A 21,841-nucleotide genomic window follows, 5' to 3' on the forward strand; every position below is an offset into this window, starting at 1 on the left:
AACTCGGGGCTTCTAGTAAAGATTAGATCAGGAAGGTACTATTCTAGTTTATGCAGCCAATTTCTGTATAGTTCAGCAGCACTCGAGGCCTTGGCTTGTGTGGGCAGCCTGTTATCTTGCACGTGTCTGTGATTGTTACCCATGCTCTAAATATGCCCTTGAAAATAAAAAAAAAAAATTGTAATTAGAAAAAAATGGACAACAGGCTTTTCATTAAAAAAATCATTATGTGGCTTATGATATAAAAATAAAGTCTGGTGCCTGAGAGCCAGAGCCATGCCATCAGCCTTGCTGTGAGTGTCTCTCATTTCTTCCAGCGCCGACACCTCTCACACCTTGGGGCCCCTGGACTGGCTGGAGCTGGTCTCTGGCAGGACATTTTTTTACACTTTACCCAGTATTCAGATATTTATTCATTTTCTTCTGGAGCATCCTCCACACCAACCTATGTGCAAGATGCTGAAGAGTTGACAATGACAAAGACAGGAAGCCCAGCCTGAAGAATTGAGTGCTTAAACAACATGACACCATAATGTGATTAGTGATGAACAGAACCGTGTTTATGGAAATTTTGAACTGAGTGGACAGAACCACGTGCATTTGAAAGGAAAAGTTTCATAAATTTTGTGGTTTTATTAAGATGTATTAATTTATTTTGAAAGAGTTACCAAGAGAATGGGAGAGAGAGAGAGATCCTCTAGTCACTGGTTTACTCCCCAGATGACCACAAAGGCCAGGGCTGAGCTGGGCCAGGCTGAAGCCAAGAGTCAGGAAATTCATCTGGGTCATCCATGTGGGTGACAGGGGTCCAAACATTTGTGCCATCTTTGATGCTTTTCACAGGCCATTAGCAGGGAACTGGATCAAAAGTGGAACTGCCTGGACATGAACTAGCACCCATAGGGAAGTTGGCATTGAAGATGGTGGCTTTACCAGCTACACCACAATGTGGGTTCATTACAAAATTGAGAAATACAAAAATGTAAAGAGAAATAATAAAATACAGTCTTTGTACACATTCTAGGGTATTTCAACCAATGCTTGTAATGCAAAGGTTATTTTCTATATGCAGCAGAATTCGTGGCATGTATTAAATGCTTCAAAATGCAATATACCAGTAGCAAGTTTCTGTTACACAGTTTTGTATGCATTGTTTTTCATAAACAATAATCCATGTATGTCATTCAAATCACTGAAAATCATATTAGAAAAAGTAAAATCAGCTGAAGTCTTTTCAAGTTTACTGTTATCTATTCTTCCTCAATTTTGTTTTCCACATCTCATATACCACACTGTATCATCATTTATTTAAACATCATCCTATAATCTACAGGTTTCATTATTTAGCTATTTTTAAATAATTCAGAGAATAACCCCTTTGCTCAAACTTTATATTTTTCATTTTTGGGATGGTTACATGAGAATATTATCTCTAAGAGGAATAATCGCTGGATCATGAAGAAACTGCTTCTGCAGGCTGATGAATATAGTTGTGAGCAGATTTGGATGCAGGAACATGAAGAGGACTATTTGCACCCAAGACAGAGAGGAAAGAAAATTTCCAGATTCAGGAGGCACCAGTGTGCAATTGCCATGGAGGCTTGGCAGAGCTAACATCCAGCTCAGTTGTTGATAAGGTCTCAGTATGAGCTCTCTTCTAGTACCCAAAGCTGTTTCACTCTGCACAGATGCACTGCATCATGGGGCAAGTGCTGGGAACTGACGCATCTGATAAGAGAGATAATACCACTTTGATTACTGAGAGTTATTAGTAGTCCAAGTTGCTGATATTGACCTATAAGAACAGCTACAGGAACAAGGGAACATACAGACGCCTGCTGATTATGAAAGGCAAGAATTTCTCAAGCCCTTGAAAAATGATGCATGGTAGATTGTCTAATTATGGTCACAGAAAATGATCTAATGTCTAAGATTTCAGCAATTCTAAAATTCATGTGGTAACAAGAACATCATCAAATGGTGCCCTCACTAAATTCTGCTGGACAGCTAGCCAGCATAATTGCTTCTTCCTCAAATTCTTTTGTGAAATGAAGCTGGTTACATATAAATAAATAAATATGCAAGCATAGCAGCAGATATGGATTCTAGAATATTCCTTCTAAAAGGAGTTTCAAAAAGTTTGTGGAAAAATGGATTTAAAATATAATATGCAATTACCACAAAAATTTTTGAAGACCTGGTATTTGTATTTCTTTGAAAGGAAAGGAAATATATTAGTGAGAGCAACTGATTTGGAGTTCCAGGATAAAAATTCTAAAATCATTCTGCCTTTCTATTCCTTCGACTTTGGTGTGAATTAGTATCTTCCAAGCAGCTTGCAGCTGTGATAAAGAAACTATTCATTTTTTTATGAAGTTCACACTTTATTTGCTAAATGGTGAACTGGGGAATAGTGACTACATTGAACCAAATTGTACTCATCTTGCCCTGTAGACCATTCTTCCTAATTACCCCAGCACAGATTTGTATAAAAGAATTTAATGAGCAGAAGCTACTATATATAGCGCCGTTGTCAGGGAGTACACAGACTTCATATGGGCATTTAGAATTACCAGCAACCTCAACCCATAAATGCCCTCGGAGGAACCCTGTTGATCAAGTTGCTCACTTCCCCCAGATTTCTAGCAATTCCGTGGAATAGACCAATTAAGATTTCCCCTGAAACCTATTCTGTTTGAATGTTCTAATACAGTCATTTCCATTGAACTAGAGTGGCCATTTACCCTGACCAATATAGTTCCATTGTCACAATGCAATTATTAATACTGCCTGGTTTCACTCAAAAAATTGGCTGGTAAATTGTGTGCTCATCCTGCATGTAAATGACTCACACAAATAGTTGGGGAGGAAGTTCTGCAGAATGCTAAATTTAGAAATGTGACACCCACCACCATCCACTCTAGGCATACTGAAACAAGAACAAATTTCACCTGAGAACAGCAGCCTCAGCTTCTTCATCTGTAAATGAGAATTTGATATTGAGAGGAGGATGCAAGAAACAATCAAAAGTGACTCAGCAGTCCTAGAAGGTGCCATGGAGAGCTGGAGTACCATTCATTAGGCAACACAACTCTGGCACTGTAATTTTCCTAATGCCACTCCACTCCACTTCACGGCAATAGCAGACATCCCCTGTTGACAGTTCCAATGTGCTAACTTAATAATGGACCAATCACTGCATTTTGCTGCTTTCTGCATCTACCATCAGGACATCAAGGGGGCATCACCAATCAGTGTGGTGGCCTGTAGGGGAAGATAAAAGCTTCTCTGTGTTCTTCACTGTCCCTCTTATTAGCCTCCTCCTTACTCCGATCTGTTACTCTTACATTCTGGAGGAGTAACATACTGAATGGCCATGTTTGAGACAGAGACTCAGTCATACTTTCTGTGAGTGAAACGTTTCAAGAACTAAAAGGTTAGCTGAATATGGTACAGATTGTTGCTTTCCTTCATCAGTGGGGCTTACTTTATGAAGGAGCTTGATCTCTCAGTCTCTTCCTCCCTTCCAACCCCATAATTTTGCCTTTTAGATCATCCTCACCCACTGTGTATAAATGGTAAGAGGCTTAGTATTATTTCATATGATCCAAGCACTTTTTTCTTGATAATTTTGAAAGACCTCTCTTCTATGTAACCGTAAAGTGTGTAGCTATTGTGTTTGTCTGTGAAGATCTGGGTGACCTAGGCAGCCTACAGTGTGGATATTGTAGTAAACATACGCTTTCTCTATAAATACCTAACACTGTTGAGCAATCGCTATGTGACCAACATTAGAACTCCAGGCTAAATGCTTTAATTGCATCTTTTCACTTAGTTTTCATGGCAGCCCCATGAAGTAGGGAGTCTTATTATTCTCCTGGTGTTTGCTTTGAGGCTACTTAAGATTGCTTCAGATTGGCAAACGGAAAACCTCCATGGGGCCCATCCTAACTCCTTCCAGTTATGTAGGATAAAATCTCCTGCTGAAAGGAAAGGTGATTTTGCCTTGATTTGCCCTTTCTTCTCTTGTATAAGTAACAGAGCTTCTTAAGGAAAAATGAGCATGAAGGAATTCTGTATTAGAGTAATTCACATATGTTAGCACAAATAACATGAGAATGTTGCCTTCACATTGTTTTTTGTGTGTTTTGCTCTAGTTTACTATTTCTAGCTAGTAACATACTGTTACTGAAAGGAGACTGATATAAGCTGGATTTTGAGATGGAGATAATAGCTTATTGCCAGCCAGGTAACCGGTATCCTCTCTGTTCTCCTGGTTCTTTGATTCATCATGCTAAGTAGATATTTTCCAGAGAAACTTAGGGGAACTTTTAGCTTTACCCTGATAGATCTATTTTAAATAAAAATCTTTGAAAACACTGAATGTATCAGCAAATCTTCTGCATTGGGTGATGATACCTCCATAGGATGGAACGAACTTTGTTACCACTGAGGGAAAGGACTTATTGGATCTGTGCAATAAATCGGGGCGCCATTTATCAATCTGGATACAAATAATTATTTTAAATTGAATACTGGTGGCTTGACTCACTGAGAGGTACAAATGTGCCACACCTTCCAGAATGGATTCCCTCTTCACAGTGTCTTCTAGGATTCCACTGGGGATACAGATTTGGTTCAGCAAGCTTCAGAATGCACAGATTCCTCTGCAATATGATCTGCCTGCCTGGCATGGAGAAGAAAAAAACCCTTAATTTGGTAAAGAGAGGAAAATATTACTATGCAACTAGTGTGTCAAGACAGCATTTATGAGTTTGGAAGCCTGGTTGTCAAATTTTCAGGAATTTTGGAGGCAGGGATGGGGAAACATTGTTTAATGTACTACATCATAGACAGGAGTAAGAAGTTACAGTGCTCTATTTATACCATCTACACTAGTGTAACTATGAGGAATAATAATGTACTATATGGTTCTCAAAAAATGGAAGAAAAGATTTTTAATATTTTCACTATTAAGAACTGTTAAATGTTTGAGGAAGTAGATATGTTTACCCTGTTTAGACATTATAAAATGTATACACATGCACAAATATCACATGGTACTTCGCAATACAATTTCATGTGTCAGTTACAAATAAAAGATAAATAAATAAATAAAATGTTTTGAAAAATAAGAAACTTCCTCAAAAATATTTCATAAATTTGCAATGAATTGACAAAATTGTCATTTATTTTAAAGATTTATTTATTTGAAAAGCAGAGTTACAGAGAAAGTGTGTGGTGGGGGGAAGCGAGAGCAAGAGCGAGAGCGAGACCTCTTTCATATGCTGGTTCACTTCCCCCAAAAGGCCAGGGCTGGGACAGGCTGAAGCCAGGAGCCATGAACTTCAACTGGGTCCCATGTGGGTACAGGGGCCCAAGGACTTCAGCCATTTTCCACTGTTTTCTCCAGTATATTAGCAGGGAGCTAGATTGAAAGTGGAGCAACCTAAACTCAAACAAGTGCCTATATGGGATACCTACATTGCAGATAGTGGCATTATCTGCTATGCCACAATGCTACCCCAAAATTGCATTATTAAACATCAACTCATATATCTTTAGATTAAATGCATTATATTTAAGAGTAAATAAATTACATTATAATTAAAACCATAAAAACCACAAGTGAAAACCATAATGTACTAATTGTTAAGCAGCTCTTAGCTACTATCTGGGCTATTAAATTTACTCACATCTATTGGATTGCTATATAGGGTCTGGCACTATGGCATAGTGGGTAAAGCCACTGCCTATAGGGCCAGCAAACCATATGGGTGCCGGTTCGAGTCCCAGTCGCTCCATTTTCAGTCCAGCTCCCTGCTATAGCCTGGGAAAGCAGTAGAAAACAAGTGCTTAGGCCCCTGTACCCATGGGTGAGACCTGGAAGAAGCTCCTGGCTCCTGGCTTCAGATCAGCTCAGCTCCAGTCATTGAAGCCATTTGAGGAGTGAATCAGTGGATGGAAGACTCTCTCTCTCTCTCTCTCTCTCTCTCTGCCTCTCTGTAACTCTGACTTGCAAGTAAATAAAAAATACAATCTTAAAAAAAAAGAATGAACCTATATAGTAGAGTGCTGCTGTTTGTGCCCTCCTAACCAAACCAGTTACAGCCTGTGGTTCTCAAACTTCAATGTACATACAAAGCAGCTGAAGAGTTTTATTTGTATCTTTGTTTGTTTCAAACACAGATTATTTCCTAGGCCTCACAATCAGAGTTTCAGGTTCTATAAGTCTAGTTAGGGCTTGAGAATTTAGATTCCCAACACCTACTAATGACAGCCCTGAATAACGCTGGGAGAACTGCTCACCTAAACAAGCCCCAGACATAGCCCATAACCATTATCATCTCAATTCAAAGATAAGAAAACAGATTTAGACATATGAGGCATCACACTGATTTCTATCTGGTAAATATAAAGGTGATTCAAAATTTAGTGGGAAATGGAATTAAAAAGATAATTTTAGTGCAAAGATATTTTTAAATTTTTAAATCCATGCAGTTTTTTCAAAATATGCATTTTCACGAACTTTTTGAACATCCTTTGTATCAGTGTATATATTAATTATGTAAATTTCAAACAAGTTGTTAGATTGTATCTGATCTTGTCCACAACATTCTGACACAGATATTAGAATTATTGCATACAGCATGGTATTCTGACAATAATAATAAATTCAGCGTGCCATTATTATAACAAACACTTCCTATGCATATATATAAATAACTGAAATTCTCAGCTATTTGATTTGCTATTTATTAAGCTATACCCCTACATATGATGTTTTACATTTATTCTAAGATGTCTTAAATTCAATTTCTATCCTTTTGAAATGAAGAAACTGAAGATCTTAGATACTCGTTATGGTCATATCAAATAAATCATTTGTCCCAAAGTGACTATCACAAGATTGAAAATCATTTTACATTAACTTGACATTAAATGTACCTTTTTATTTTATCACAAAATACTTCAGATCCAAATATGGAATAAAATGTATGATAAGTACTTCAGAAAATCTTCCATTTTCTCAGACTACTGCTCACTCTAAAGCAAGAATCACTAGTCTTCTCTTCTTCCATGGAGTCATCATGTTATGTCTCAGTCACATTTTAAAATATGTCTATAAATTCTTAGAATTACAAGCTTTAGCGATTTTCCAGTCATTCTCAATAGTATAGCATCAATACAATCAAGCATTATTAAATTCCCTTGAAGGGGGAAATGTGTAGCATAAAAACTCACATTCTACTTTACCACCTGTGTAATAATATCTCAGCCTTCAATCAAACACCATATATCAGAAACCACATGTGCAAGGAGATGGTTTTAATTTTAAAGGGAAAGTCACAGAAATGGCAAGAAAAATAAGAGCAGTCACTAAAATGGAGGCAGTTTTCACCTTATATATTACTATTCAAAGTAATACAATATTGATTTAGTACAGGGATATGCAATTAGAGCTATGGAAAGCACTAAACAAAAGTGAAGGTGATGACTCTAACCCATGAAAGTCCCTTCTTATGAGATTGACAGGAGACACCTGCAGCTGGCAATAACACAAGTCAGTGTCAGACACATGGAGCAGCACAGAGATGGGCGTGGAGATTAAAATGGTTTTACTAAGATAGGAAGAATGGTGTAAGCTTATATTTTCTTTTTTTTTTTGGTATAAACACATTTTATTTTTATAAAGGGAACAAATTGCATATATTTCATATATATAGTGTTAAGAATATATTTCCCACCTTTCTCCACTATTTTTCTAATTGTTCTTTTCATTTTTACAATGACATACTTTCAATTTTCCTTATAATCACAAGCTTAGTCCTTCTCTAAATAAAGATAGCCCTTGTCTATACTCTTGAAGAACAGTGCTGTTTCTACTTACTACTTGTTGAATTCTGTATTTAGTGCAGAGCTTATGTTTTCAATCTCTTATTGCAGCTTTCTTTCCAAGAAAAATTATAAGAAAGGGGAAAATGTACTTCATGTTAGCAGACAGGAAGAAGTTATTATGTCAACCTCTGTGGGATTGGATATCTTCAGAAATGACTCATGGGACATTGCAAAGTACAAACATTCATTAAGCTCAGAAGCCAAAACATTTCATCTACAGGAAGTAAAAGAAACTGGGGCATGGACATACAAAAGTGTAAGTCCATTGATAGGGTTAAGGAGCCACCTTTCACCAAAGAAATGATCTCAAAACTTTAATCTTGCCACCTTCACATTTCAGCCTTTCCTGTTATTCTCTGTGCTCACATTTATAGAATATATTGAATGTTACTACTCAACTTTAAAAATATTTCAAAAGGAGATATTATGGCTCTAAAATGCATTAAATAACAGTCTCTAGACATTATTAGAATAGTACTTATAAAAATAAAGGCAGAGGTGAGCTTTTGGCCCAGTCGTTATAAGCCCTGTTAAGATATCTGCCTTTCTTTATTGAGGTATCTGGGTTCATTACCTGACGCTTGCTCCTGACTCCAGCTTATGTTAATTAATCTTATGTGACCACTGAAATCCTTATAGCATCAGTATGGATTTTAGCACGTATGAAAATTTAAAGTACAAGAGGAGAAAACTTGTATAAAGCATCTATTGTGTGAAAGCAGAACCAATGTGTATCTTTTAACATGAGTATATAATTGCTGGTTTGTCAGTAGTGATAACAATTAGGTCACTATTTTTGTGAATGTCTTAGAAAACATGATCTCCAGTATAGTACAGAAGTACATTATATGTAAACTTATGTGACTGATTAACCATTGCCACATAAAAAAGAAAATACTTCCCCATTTCTGCCCAAGGTGAGGAAAAACACCACTGACGCCTTGGATTAATTTGTTAGAATTTTTCTCATGTCTAAGTTCTGCTTATACCAAGAGGGTACAACAGCACGACGGAAGTGTGAAATTTGAGTTAACCTTTCTCACCATCATGATTTAGCAGATTTCAACCAAGTGATTAAATATTGCAATAATAGCACAATATAATAAGGTTCCTTTAAGAAGCCACAATTAACCGTGTGTCTGCACATGAACTGTATAGCTGACTACCCTCTATAGTCCATAGAATTTCAGATCATTACTTTTATTCAGATTTACTATGGAGTGTTTAAGTGATGGATGGGTCTAGGACATTTCAACCAGCCTTCTAAGGCTCCATCTGCCAGGCCATCTGGATTTTGCATCCACAGAGAACTACTTGGTGGATGATTAGAGACTACAGCTTTAAAAAAGAAAAGGAAGAAAGGAAAAGAAAACAGTAACTTGTAACATAAACACAAATGGAACTAAAAGCATTTTGATGTGGTCTTCTGTAAAAGAAAAAATTGGCAACTGGGAAAGAGAAATGCATCTTCTTTTTTTTCCTCCCATCATTCACATGAATTATGATAAGTACTTGACCTTTATCCATAAGATGTTTAAATGGCAGCTGCTACTGCTGTAGTGTTACATTCGATCAAAAGCTTTTGAGGCCAATAGTTTGCTTTGCAAAGGTCATGTGTCTTATATACTTGTGTGTTCAAAAGGATTACTAGCTAAATATTCAAGATTTTCATTGAGAATAAATTACATAACAGCTTTCAAATTAAAAGTAAGCCAAGGGATCTATAGGGAATACCTTTGAGAGAACTCTGAAAAACCATCTATATTTTGGAAAGTTCTTTTAAAAGAAGTTAACTGGGTTTGATAGTGTTAAAATTCTTACACAGAATTGTATACAAATTGGATATAGCTTATCTACTCACCAATTGAAGGTTATTTAGATTATTTGTAATTTTTGGTAGCTCATTACAATACACATCTGCACACAACTATTTGGTTATAACTATCAAAGTGTAAGGTTGGTACATCATATGGAAAGTGCACATTTAACATTGAAAAAATACTGTCAAGTCATTTTTTCAAATGTGGCTGTATAATTTTCTGGTCTCATCTACAGTCCACCAAGTTCCTTATAGTCATTTCTACAACCTTCTCAGAGCTTGATATGCTTCCTATTTTTGAAATTTTAGCAATTCCAGTAGATAGGTCAAATCATCAAACTTCCAGGTCTTTCATTGGTAGAAAATGACAAATTTAATTTTAATTTTTATGGATTTAGAAAATATTAGTATTGTTAAAGCAATTTTAAAAAAGAACTAAGTTGGAGGATTCATATTTCCTGATTTAAAAATTAGAGAAATCAGTATTGCAAAGTTTGAGCATGCATAAACATATGTATCAATAGAGCAGAAGTTGAGAAATAATATGTTTAATTGATATTTAGAAAAATGTCATGCAAATCAATGGGGAAAGGATTTTTTCTCTTCCAGTACTAAAATAAATTTTTAAAATAATAACCCCTTATCTCAAACCATATATTAATTTAATATGTACTAGAGACCTAAAGGTTAGAGATAAAATTGTAGAACTTCCTAAGAAGACTTACTATACAACAAAAGCAACAATAACAACAAAATCTTTGTTGCCTTAGATTAAGCAAGGATTTCTATAAAAAAAAAAACAACTGTAGTGCCTCAAATAAAAATAGCTTGGACTCCTTCAGCAATTAAAAAAGTATAGCCTTCCAAAAATATCATTAAGAAAATTAAAACACAGAGGAAAATGTTTACAAAATGCATAACTATTAAGGTCTTATGTCTAGAATATATAAGGAACTCTTACAACTAATAAGACAAGTGAGTCAACAAAAAATAGTAGCTAAAGACTTGCACAGATGCTTCAGCAAGTAAGATGAATGGATTGCAGATAAATACATGAAAAGACAGTCAAAATCACGTCCCTAGGGATGAACAGGAGGAAACCATGGAAAGACATCACTTAAACTACTTTAAATAGTTTTCTTAGAGAAAAAAAAATAAAATGTTTAAGGTAGAAATTAAGTCAATAAGTAAATTTTAGTGTATGAGAGTACTGCAAACATTTTTGAGAAATGGAATTAAAACATAGTAGATATTTTCCATGAACGTTTTGAAGAACCCTCTTAGTGTAAATGAAGCAGGGTAAAATGCAGAACACTAGATTTTTCATTAATATGTCAATAATTACAAGTAAGCACAACTAAGTCACTTATAGACTTTTTATTCAGATATTAAAAGGATAGTCTTAATACTTTCTATTCCTGTTTTATTTTTTAAACTTCATAAATGTTAGGTGTAGTTTGTTTGTGTGTCTCATAATGAGAATTTCTTGATTGGTTCTTCTTATTTAGGAGAACTGAAATAATATGTTGTATAAATTTTTAAGAGAATTAGGTTAAATATTATAAATGAAAGGTAAACACCACACAGCAAAGAAAAAAACATTTTCTTGGCAGTCTTTTTTTTAAAGATTTATTTATTTGAAAGTCAGAGTTACTTTCTCTGTAACTCTGAGAGAGAGAGAACGCTCCATTTGTTGATTCACTCCAGCAATGGCTACAATGGCAGGGATTGGGCTATGACAAATCCAGGAGTAAAGAGCCAGAAACTTCTTCCAGGTCTCCCATGTAGGTTGCAGAGGTCCAATACTTGGGCCATCTTCCACTGCTTTCCCAAGCCATTAGCAGGGAGCTGGTCTGGAAGTGGAACATCGGGACAGGAACTGGTGCCTGTATTTGATGCTGGTATCACATACAGTGGCTTTACCTGCTATGCCGCAATGCTACCTCCCCCTCTTCTCCTCCTCTATCACACTCTCAATTTGCATGTTTAAGGAACAAAGCTTAACATTTTGTGTTGGATATGTTTCACATATTCTCTTCCCCAGATTGCAAACACATTTTCTATTGCAATATTGGCCAATATCATTACCAGTTTGTTCTTTTCCACAGTTCCCTTTAACACATTTCTAAAGCAAAAATATCCTTATGTTCACCATTATAAAACAATAAATCTTCCTCCACAGTACTAGACAGTTTTGCTACATAATGCCAAAACATCTGGCTGTGAAGCAGAAACTAAAAGCAAGCTTCATATTTTTTAAGACCATTTGAGTACAAACAGACAGTGAAACTCTTCGCTTTATACCTACTGTTTTAATTTAAGTTTGGTTTTAATCAAATAAGTGTTTAAATTTTAAATTCAATGTTTTACTGCCAGATAAATGTACAATTTCATTCAGTGCTCATAATAAATATAAAGTTGTGTGCTCAAATTTATGAGATATGTAAATATTTACAACATTGGAACCTTTGCAACCAAAAGTAATGTATAATATGTACTTAGTTAGACACTGACATGGATTTGTGAGTCTGAAAGATTTTCATTTCATTAAATATGTCAAATTGCAAATTTGACTTTTATGCTTCTACTCCCAGACAAGAGGGAGAAATAAGGACTGAATTTACCCCTGTCCATTTTGAAATAACAACATATTGATTGATTATACTCAGAGTACATGTCCATGATAGGCAAATTGTAGAGACAACAACAAATTAGAATCTGTAAGCATAGGGGAACTAGAAGTGACTGCAATTTGTACAGGTTTTCTGTGTGATAATAGAAACATCCTGAAATTAGATGGTGAGAGTGGTCACATCACATAAATATATCAAATATATATTAAAAACATGGGTTGAGAACTCAGAAAAATGAATTTTATGGGAATATCATGTAAATAACAGTTATAAAAATCCATGCAGACAAATCTGATTAAAAAAAATAAGAAACAGTAAAAATGTAAATTTTCCCAGGAATTTCAACATCCCTCTATCCATTCATTGGTAATAGGAAGCATATATGTATAATATATATATGAAATGAAGTAATGAACATATTCAAGCATTGACTAAAGCTATCGATAACTTGATTTGAATGACATTTATGGAAAACTCCATAGACCAGTATCTGAATACACATACTTTGAGCCCAGGATAGAGTTGCCATGACTGAATGTATCTTGAACCACAAACTAAATTCAGAAATTTAGTAGAATTCAAATCATGTAAACTATGTTGTATGACCATAAAAGACTTAAAGTGCAAACTGCTCTCCTGCAGCCCACCAAGATGATGAAAGGGAAAAAGGCCAAGGGGAAGGAGATGGCTCCCACCCCAGCTGTTGAGAAGAAACAGGAGGCCAAGAAGGTGATAAATCCTCTGTTTTGATAAAAGGCCCAAGAACTTTGGCATTGGATAGGACATCCAGCCCAAGAGGGACCTCACCAGTTTTGTCAAATGGCCCAGCAAAGGCCCATTCTTTATAAGCAGCTGCAGGTGCCTCTTGCCATTAACCAGTTCTCCCAGGCCCTGGACTGCCAGACAGCTATGCAGCTGCTGAGACTGGCCCACAAGTACAGACCAGAGATGAAGCATGAGAAGAAAGCTGCTGGCCAACGGGACATCACCAACAAGAGACCACCTGTCCTTTTGGCCTGCATAAACACTGTCACTACCTTCATGCAGAATAAGAAGGCTCAGCTGGTGGTGATGGCACATCATATGGATCCCATTGATTTGGTTGTCTTCTTGCCTGTGCTGTGTCATAAGATGGGAGTCCCTACTGCAAAATCGAGGGAAAGACCCAGCTGGCACACCTGGCCCACAGGAAGACCTACTCCGCTTTTGCCCTTATGCTGGTAAATTCAGAAGACAAAGGGACTCTGGCTAAGATGGTGGAAGCCAGCAGGACCAACTGCAATGTCAGATACAATGAGATCTGAGACCACTGCGGAGGCAAACATCCTGGGTCCAAAATCTATGGCTCTCATTGCTAAGCTGGAAAAACTCAAGGCTAAAGAACTGGGGTAAATGTACACTGTTGAGTTCCCTGTACATAATAGTAAAGATTCTCCAAAAACAAGCAAATCAGCTTCCTACAGGTGTCTAGACCATCCCAAAGCATGTGGAAATGAAATAGCATACTCCTGGCCAGCGCCATGGCTCACTAGGCTAATCCTCCGCCTTGTGGCGCTGGCACACCGGGTTCTAGTCCTGGTCGGGGCGCCAGATTCTGTCCCGGTTGCACCTCTTCCAGGCCAGCTCTCTGCTGTGGCCAGGGAGTGCAGTGGAGGATGGCCCAAGTGCTTGGGCCCTGCACCCCATGGGAGACCAGGATAAATACCTGGCTCCTGCCATCGGATCAGCGCAGTGCGCCGGGCCGCAGCACGCCAGCCATGGCAGCCATTGGAGGATGAACCAATGGCAAAGGAAGACCTTTCTCTCTGTCTCTCTCTCTCACTGTCCACTCTGCCTGTCAAAAAAAAAAAAAAAAAAAAGAAAAGAAAAAAAGAAATAGCATACTCCTTAATAACTCAAAGGTCAAGTAAGAAATAAAAATTGAAAATAGAAGGTACTTTGAATTGAATAACAATACAAATAAAAACGTAATATATCAAAATATGTAGAAAGCACTTACAGTTACTACCTAAAGGGAAATTCACAATTTCAAATGTCTATATAAGAAAATTAGTGAACTTTAAAAAAAGGTATAAAAAGAAGAGCAAATTATACTCAGAATAACTGAAGGAGAACAAAGAAATAGCAGATTAGGATGTTTACCAATTAAAAAAAAAAGAGAAAAATCACAGAATATGAAAGTGTTTCATTGAGTTCAATAAAATTGATATATTTCTAGCCTGTTGAAAGGGGGGCGGAGAAAGCAAGGAAGAAAGAAATAAAGAGAGAAAGAAAGAAAGAACACACAAATTGCATTCCTCATGTCAGGAGTGAGGTGGTGGTATCATTATAGTATCTATACATATTAGATGAATGATAATAAGTACATCTGTGTGAATCATATGTACAAACTGTTCACTAGACACAAATTAGTAGGTGTCACTTAACAAGAAATGGATAACTCTAAGTGCCATACACTTGCTTTAAAAAATTGTCACTGTTTTTAAAACCTTCCTACAAGAATAGGGTTCGGCATAGCCCCATGGTAATATTTACAGGATTGGAACTCCTTGACTGGGTAACTTCTAGAAGGTTTTTGTCTTTTTTTTTTTTTTACGGAGAGAGAGCTTCCATCCAGTGGTTCACTCCTCAAATGGCTGCAACAGCATGGGATGGGCCAGGCCAAAGCCAGAAGCCCAGAGCTTCTTCTGGGCTTCTCACATGGGTGCAGAGACCCAGCACTTGGGCCATCTTCAGCTGCTTTCCTAGGCACATTAGCTGGATCAGAAGTGGAGCAGCGAGTCTAGAACCAGCACCCATATGGGCTACCAACATCACAGAGAGAGGCTCAACCTTCTATGCCACAATGCAGGCCCAGAAAACAGCTTCTAAGTTACGCAATGCATTCACTCCAGTTTCCACCCTAGAATGGTGAAATCCATTTCTTTTACCACCTAACAACCTTGGTTTCCTTTCCTTTGTCCCAAGATTGGTGTGTTGTGTATTCACAAATCTTGGGAGTTGGAAAACAGGACTGTATGTTTACTGTGGTAATTATCATCCTCTATGATGACTGTCTGATTGTGAGTGCAAAAGGAAAAATATCGTTGATCCACATGTCAACTATTTAAGATTTACAAATAAGCAGATCATATAATAGAATACAAATCAAAGCACAACAACCTAGCAGAAAGCCAATGGACTGTGCAGTTGACCGGGTATGTGCAGAAGGAGGTAAACTTTCATCACTTGAAACTGTTGCAAGTTCACTGTGTCAATTTTTAAAGCTCAGACTGAATTAAAGATAATTTTGTAAGCACAATGGTTAACCCTTTGTTAATTTACTGAAAAAAGTAGTGGGGGGGAATCATTCAGCAAGGAATCTAGTAATTGTCAGCAGGAAAAATTAAAGCTCATTTGTGACATTTCCCATAATGACTGCCTCCATCATGCGTCCTGATAGATTGGTTTTATTTCAGCTATTGGATTAGCAACATCTCCCTCTGAAGATGATATGAATTAGTGGTACACAGGGAATGATAAATACAGATCATGCTCTAATAATGCCTAATCTCTCTTGTAGATTTACCTGCAACCCAAACAGATAGCTGTCAAGACTTCCTGTGGTGTTGGGAGTAAATAATTGAATTAGTTGTGCAGACAATAAGGAGGTCAATCAATCTGAAACAATATCCAAAATGTTGCCTGAGATTAGACTTCCAACCAGTCAGCCAGGAGTATAACTCTTAGATTGTCTGCTCTTCCTTTGGAAACCTCAACTAAAACAAATCTTAGACTCATTGGGAGATTATATTCAGTTCTGAAAGCACAGCAGTATAATAAAAATGCTTTAAACTCAATTAAAATGCTTAACAATATAATTGTTAGAATATCTTTAACAAAATTATCATCATTTTGGCCAGCACCACGGCTCACTTGCCTAATCCTCCACCTGCGGCACTGGCACCCCAAGTTCTAGTTCTAGTTGGGGCACCATATTCTGTCACAGTTGCTCCTCTTCCAGTCCAGCTCTCTGCCGTGGCCTGGGAAGGCAGTGGAGGATGGTCCAAGTGCTTGGGCCCTGCACCCGCATGGAAGACCAGGAGGAAGCACCTGGCTCCTGGCTTCGGATCGGTGCAGCACACCAGCCCCAGCGCATTGGCCCCAGCACATCAGCCCCAGCGCATCAGCCATAGCGGCAATTTTGGGGTGAACCAACGGAAAAGGAAGACCTCTCTCTCTGTCTTTCTCTCTCTCTCTCACTGTCTAACTCTGCCTGTCAAAAAATATCATTATTTATTGTCTGCACCAACACAAATCACCTTATTCATGGTCTTTATTAGTTATAACCACTCATTGTCATCAATAAGATACAAGAATGTAGTTAGTTTAGTGATATTCAAGTGATGTTCAGTCAATGCTTCGTCACTCAATGAAAGTGTCTGGGAAAATGGCTGAAATATAAGCAATCTAGGTGGAAATAAAAATGAATTTGCCATATTCTCTGTTAGTAGATTATTGAGCCTTGATTCTAATATACCAGCTTCAGACAAGACAAACAACTCTAGTAAGGATACTCTGTGTGTAATTTCTCTACGTTTGCACATATTCTTTTCTCAGATTCCCTAATTTTTTAATTGAAATATGATTATCCCTGGCCACTCAACTGTATGTGCATCTCTGATATAATTTCATAAAATAAAAGTAGACTGAATTGCCTTCAAGTCAAGTAATATGGATGAACTCTCATGCAGATGTACAATCATGAAATTTATAAACATTATCAACAACTGGCACCATGTGATAATTCAACAGGTCAGATTTTACCTTCATGCTATTTTCTCTGAGCCCTAATTTACTTCCTTTGATGTGGAACATAATTCCCTTCATATACATTTATTAAACTTCATCCCTAATATAAATACTAATTAAAGTAAAATTAACTTGTTTCTCTTATCTTATCCAAAGCACCTAAATTTACTTCATCACTATTTGTAAGAGTATAATATAATTATGCTATTCATAGACTTTATAAATTGTTCTAATTGTTCTACCTTATGGTTTCTCATTATATCTGTGTAAATTATTTTCCCCTGAGAAGACAGTGAACTGAAAGGGTACTATGAGATATGTAATTTCTTTTTCTAGAGATTTTTAAATAATTAAATGGATACCTGCAGTTCTTAACAAAATCCTATAAGGTTGCAAGTAAGGTAGATATTTAGAGATGTTTTATCTCTAGAATTGCAGAACTGTAGGAAGCAGTTAAATAGGAAAACTAGCTAAAGAAATACTTAAGTGATTCTACAGTTTGTTGTCAAGTGAAATTAAAAATGCATACATTTCCCCTAACACAATATAGATTTTCACACCTAAAATGAAATCAATGAAAATAAACATGTTTATGTAGCAAAATTATCTTAATAGAATCTGAACTACATTTATGATAAAGAATCACCTTGGCAAAATACAGCAGGAGGGATTCTGCATGATATGCCAAGACCCTCTGGGTGAAGGACTTGATACAAATCCAAGGGAGAAAGGTATTCTCGTTTCTAAAATAAGAAATGTATGTGACTCTGGGCCTGCTGTGCTAAGCACACTAGAAATAAGTTCCAATGGCCATAAATCAGGACAAGCAACAACACATGATCAAACAAAGATCCTTCTCTCTTTCCTATGTGTTAGCATTCGTCATAACTGCTAATAATATTATGGAGAATAGCATACATAACATTGTGAAAGATCTTTGACATAGGGATTCTTTTGGAAAATTAAAAACCACTCAATCAGGAGTTACTACTCTGAAAGAAAGTGATAAAATATCATCATATTCCCATTTTAAAAGCATTGTATGTGAAAATCATGGCTTAGTGTCTAGTGCTGTGTCATAGCAGGTGAAGCTGCTACCTTCAACACTGGCATCCCTTATGGGACTCAGCTCAAGTTCTGGTTACTCCACTTGTGATCCAGCCCCCTGAGAATGCACAACAGAAAACAGTACATAATGGTCCAAGGACATGGATCTCTGCCACGCACATGGAGACCTGGAAGAAGTTTCTGGCTCCTGGCTTCAGCCTGGCCTAGCCCTGGCTGTTGTGGCTATCTGGGGAGCAACTAGCAGATGAAGTTCTATCTTCCCCCTTCTCTCTGTTACTTTGACTCTCAAGTAAATAAATAAATCTTTAAATGAAGAAAGAAAAGAAGAAGGGAGGGAGGAAGGAAGGAAGGAGTTAGGAAGGAAGAAAACAAACTATGACTTAAAAAGTAAATGTTGGGTTACTCACTACTGGGATGAAAGTCTCATCTTGGGTAACTAAATACCTCACTAACATTTTTCTAAATATGCACATACTGACCAGTGCCACAGCTCACTTGGCTAATCCTCCACCTGTAGCGCCAGCACCCCGGATTCTAGTCTCAGTTGGGGCACCGGATTCTGTCCAGTTACTCCTCTTCCAGTCCAGCTCTCTGCTGTAGCCCGGGAAGGCAGTGGAGGATGGCCCGAGTGCTTGGGCCCTGCACCCGCATGAGAGACCAGGAGGAAGCACCTTGCTCCTAGCTTCCGATCATCACAGTGCGCCAGCCGTAGCGGCCATTTGGGGGTGAACCAACAGAAAAGGGAAGACCTTTCTCTCTCTCTCTCTTTCTCTCTCTCTCTCACTGTCTAACTCTGCATGTCAAGAAAATAAAAAATAAAAAAAATAACATTATTTAGCAGTGCCAGTATCAGCTTTATATTATAGAATCAGTGTTTATAAAACTGTAAATTACTTACTGGTGAAATATTGGTCTACTGAGCTAAGTAAATCTTCCAAATTTTGATAAATTAATTTACATTACTTTTAGAAGAACTTTGGATATCATCATAGAACTCATCAAAAAAGTTCAGAATTCTGCTTTAAATGAAAATCCAACTTTTATCACAAGCAACATGTAGTTACATCTGCTGCTAAGAAATAACATATCTCATTTTGTTCTCTTTAGAGAAAATATCTAACAAACATTCATGTGTGAAAATGCATAGTTTTATTAGTCATTCTTTCAAGAAAAAAATGACATTTGCTTCATATTTTCATGTTTGCATAACACATTGTCTTATATCATACCTTTGGTATGAAGCAGAAATGCATAGTGCCTACTCTCCATTTTGTCATATAGATTTTCTTAATAGGTTCCTTTTTTAGATTTTATTTAAGGTACACAATATTTCACAGTGCTTTGGCCATCCTCCTCGACTTTTTCATATTTGTTAGCAGGCAGTGGGATTGGTACTGGAGCAGCCAGGACTCAAACCAGTATCCATAAGGGGTGCCAGCATGGCAGATCAGAGCTTTAACCCACTGCATCACAGCTCCAACCCTTAAACTACCCTCTAAACATTGATTTTGCTGAGTTGCATAAGGTTTGTTGTTTTATTGTCATCTCCAACTGTTTCCAAGAGTTTTTTTTTTATTTCTCTTTTGATTTCTTCTGTGATCCACTGTTCATTCAGGAGCATGTTTTTCATTCTCCACGTGTTTACATATGTTCTTAGTATTCGTGAGTTGTTAATTTCCAGCTTTATTCCATTGTGGTCCAAAAAGTTACATAATATGTTATGATTTTTTTTTAATTTGCTGAGACTTGCTTTAAGGCCTAGCATATTGTCTACTCTAGAGAAAGTTCCATGCACTGATGAAAAGAATGTGTATTCAGCAACTGTAGGATAGACATTCTGTAGATATCAATTAGGTCCATTTGGTCCATATTATCAATTAACTCTGTTGTTTCCTTGCTGATTTTCTGTCTGGCTGATCTGTCCATTGCTGAAAGTGGGGTATTCAAGCCCCCATTACTATTCTACTAGGGACTATGTTACACTTTAGATCCACTAACATTTGTTTTAAAGGTTAGGCTCTCTGAGATTGGGTGCAAATACATTTATTATAGTCACATATTACCATTGAATTGATCATTTAATCATTACATAGTGTCCTTCTTTGTATCTTTTAATAGTTTTTGTGTTAAGGTCTCTTTTGTCTGATATTAGGATGGCTGTACCTGCTCATTTCTGCTTTCCATTAACATGGAATACTTTTTCCATGCTTTCACTTTCAGTTTTCCTATACCTTTGTTAGTGAGGTGTGCTTCTTATAGGCAGAAAATAGTTGGGTTTGATTTTTATTCCTCATTGCTAGCCTGTGTCTTTTAATTTCAGAATTTAGACCATTTATATAGAAGGTTACTATTGATAAAGTAATGACTCATCCCTGCCATTTTCCCCTTCATTTTCCTATTGCTTGCTTTGCATTTACTTTTACTTTTATTGAGAAATTTTCTGCATTATAGTCTTTCATAATGATGACCATCTTTCTTTGTTTCTGTGTGTAGCACATCATTAAGCATCTTTTGTAAGGATGGACAAGTTGTGACAAATTCTTTGAAGTTCTATGCTTTATGGAAGGTCTTTATTCCACAAATGAAATATTATAAATAAAGAATTCAATATGTCAAATATAAAATACAGTGGAAAGCCTTAAAAACAGACTTGGAGAAACAGAAGAAAGAATATCAGAACTAGAAGACAAAGTTTCAGAAATTTTTCAGTCATAGAAAAAAAGAAGAAATTAGAAAAATTTTCCTCATCATGAAGCACTGGCCAGAGCTCCCTGGGCACACTTCTGCTCTGCCCCACTAGCCTGTCCTGTCCACAGTGAGGCAGACATTTCCAGAGCCAGCTGCCATTGGGTGCTCCCCCCAGGCAGTTTGAGCTCTGGAGCCTGTGATAGGTTGAGAGGCTGGGGGCACCTCATATTGGTATTTGGGCGCCCAGCTCCTTGTCAGTTCTCCCAGCCAGACTCAAAATCATCAGGGAACACAGACTTTTCCCTCTGGTAGAATCTCTGAGTCACCCATGTGCACAGTAACCTCCCACTGAATGTTGCCTTCTCCCGACTCATTGCAGTGTGTGTAAACCTGAGCTGCTAAGGCTGTTACTGCGGACAAGATGGTTATTTGTTATTTGCTGGGTGTGCATTAAATGCAGTTGCTGCTTATGCACCCTTCCTCTCTCAGCCACTTGCCAGGCACCATTTCTGGGGTGAAGGGGAGAGAGAAACTTGCTTCTTTTTTATTCATTGGTCAGTGTTACCCTATCCCCCATGGGGCTGCAGGCGGGGCTCATGCTAAGCTCTCCTCTGGCTATTTGTCCAGTGGCATGGCTCCTGCAGTCCAATCTCCCCTTACTCTCCAAAGCTGGTGCTTTCTCCAGTTCTTTGCTGCTGAGTCTTATGTTGTGTCCATGCTTGTGCTGCACATCCACAGCTTCCTCACTGATCCCTGGGGTTCTTCTTCCTGCCGTAGAATTCCCACTGTCGTTTTCTCTCTTCTTCTCCCCTGAGATGTACGCCCTCCACTTTTTTTTTTAATTTTTTTTTACTATTTGCCCCTTTCTTAGAGCAGTACACCCTTCTCTATTCTGCCATCTTACTCCTCCCCATCCCCTCAGAAATCATCACCTAGATGTTTA

General features: G+C 37.3%; 1 pseudogene; it reads left to right on the plus strand.

Moving 5' to 3' along the window:
- The first annotated feature begins 12,996 nt into the window (after positions 1-12,996).
- On the plus strand, positions 12,997-13,743 carry LOC100356362 (large ribosomal subunit protein eL8 pseudogene; annotated as a pseudogene).
- The last annotated feature ends 8,098 nt before the right edge of the window (positions 13,744-21,841 follow it).

The sequence above is a fragment of the Oryctolagus cuniculus genome, chromosome 3 (genome assembly GCF_051225735.1).
Source record: "Oryctolagus cuniculus isolate XC-2025 breed Fujian yellow rabbit chromosome 3, ASM5122573v1, whole genome shotgun sequence".
Taxonomy (NCBI): Eukaryota; Metazoa; Chordata; class Mammalia; order Lagomorpha; family Leporidae; genus Oryctolagus; species Oryctolagus cuniculus.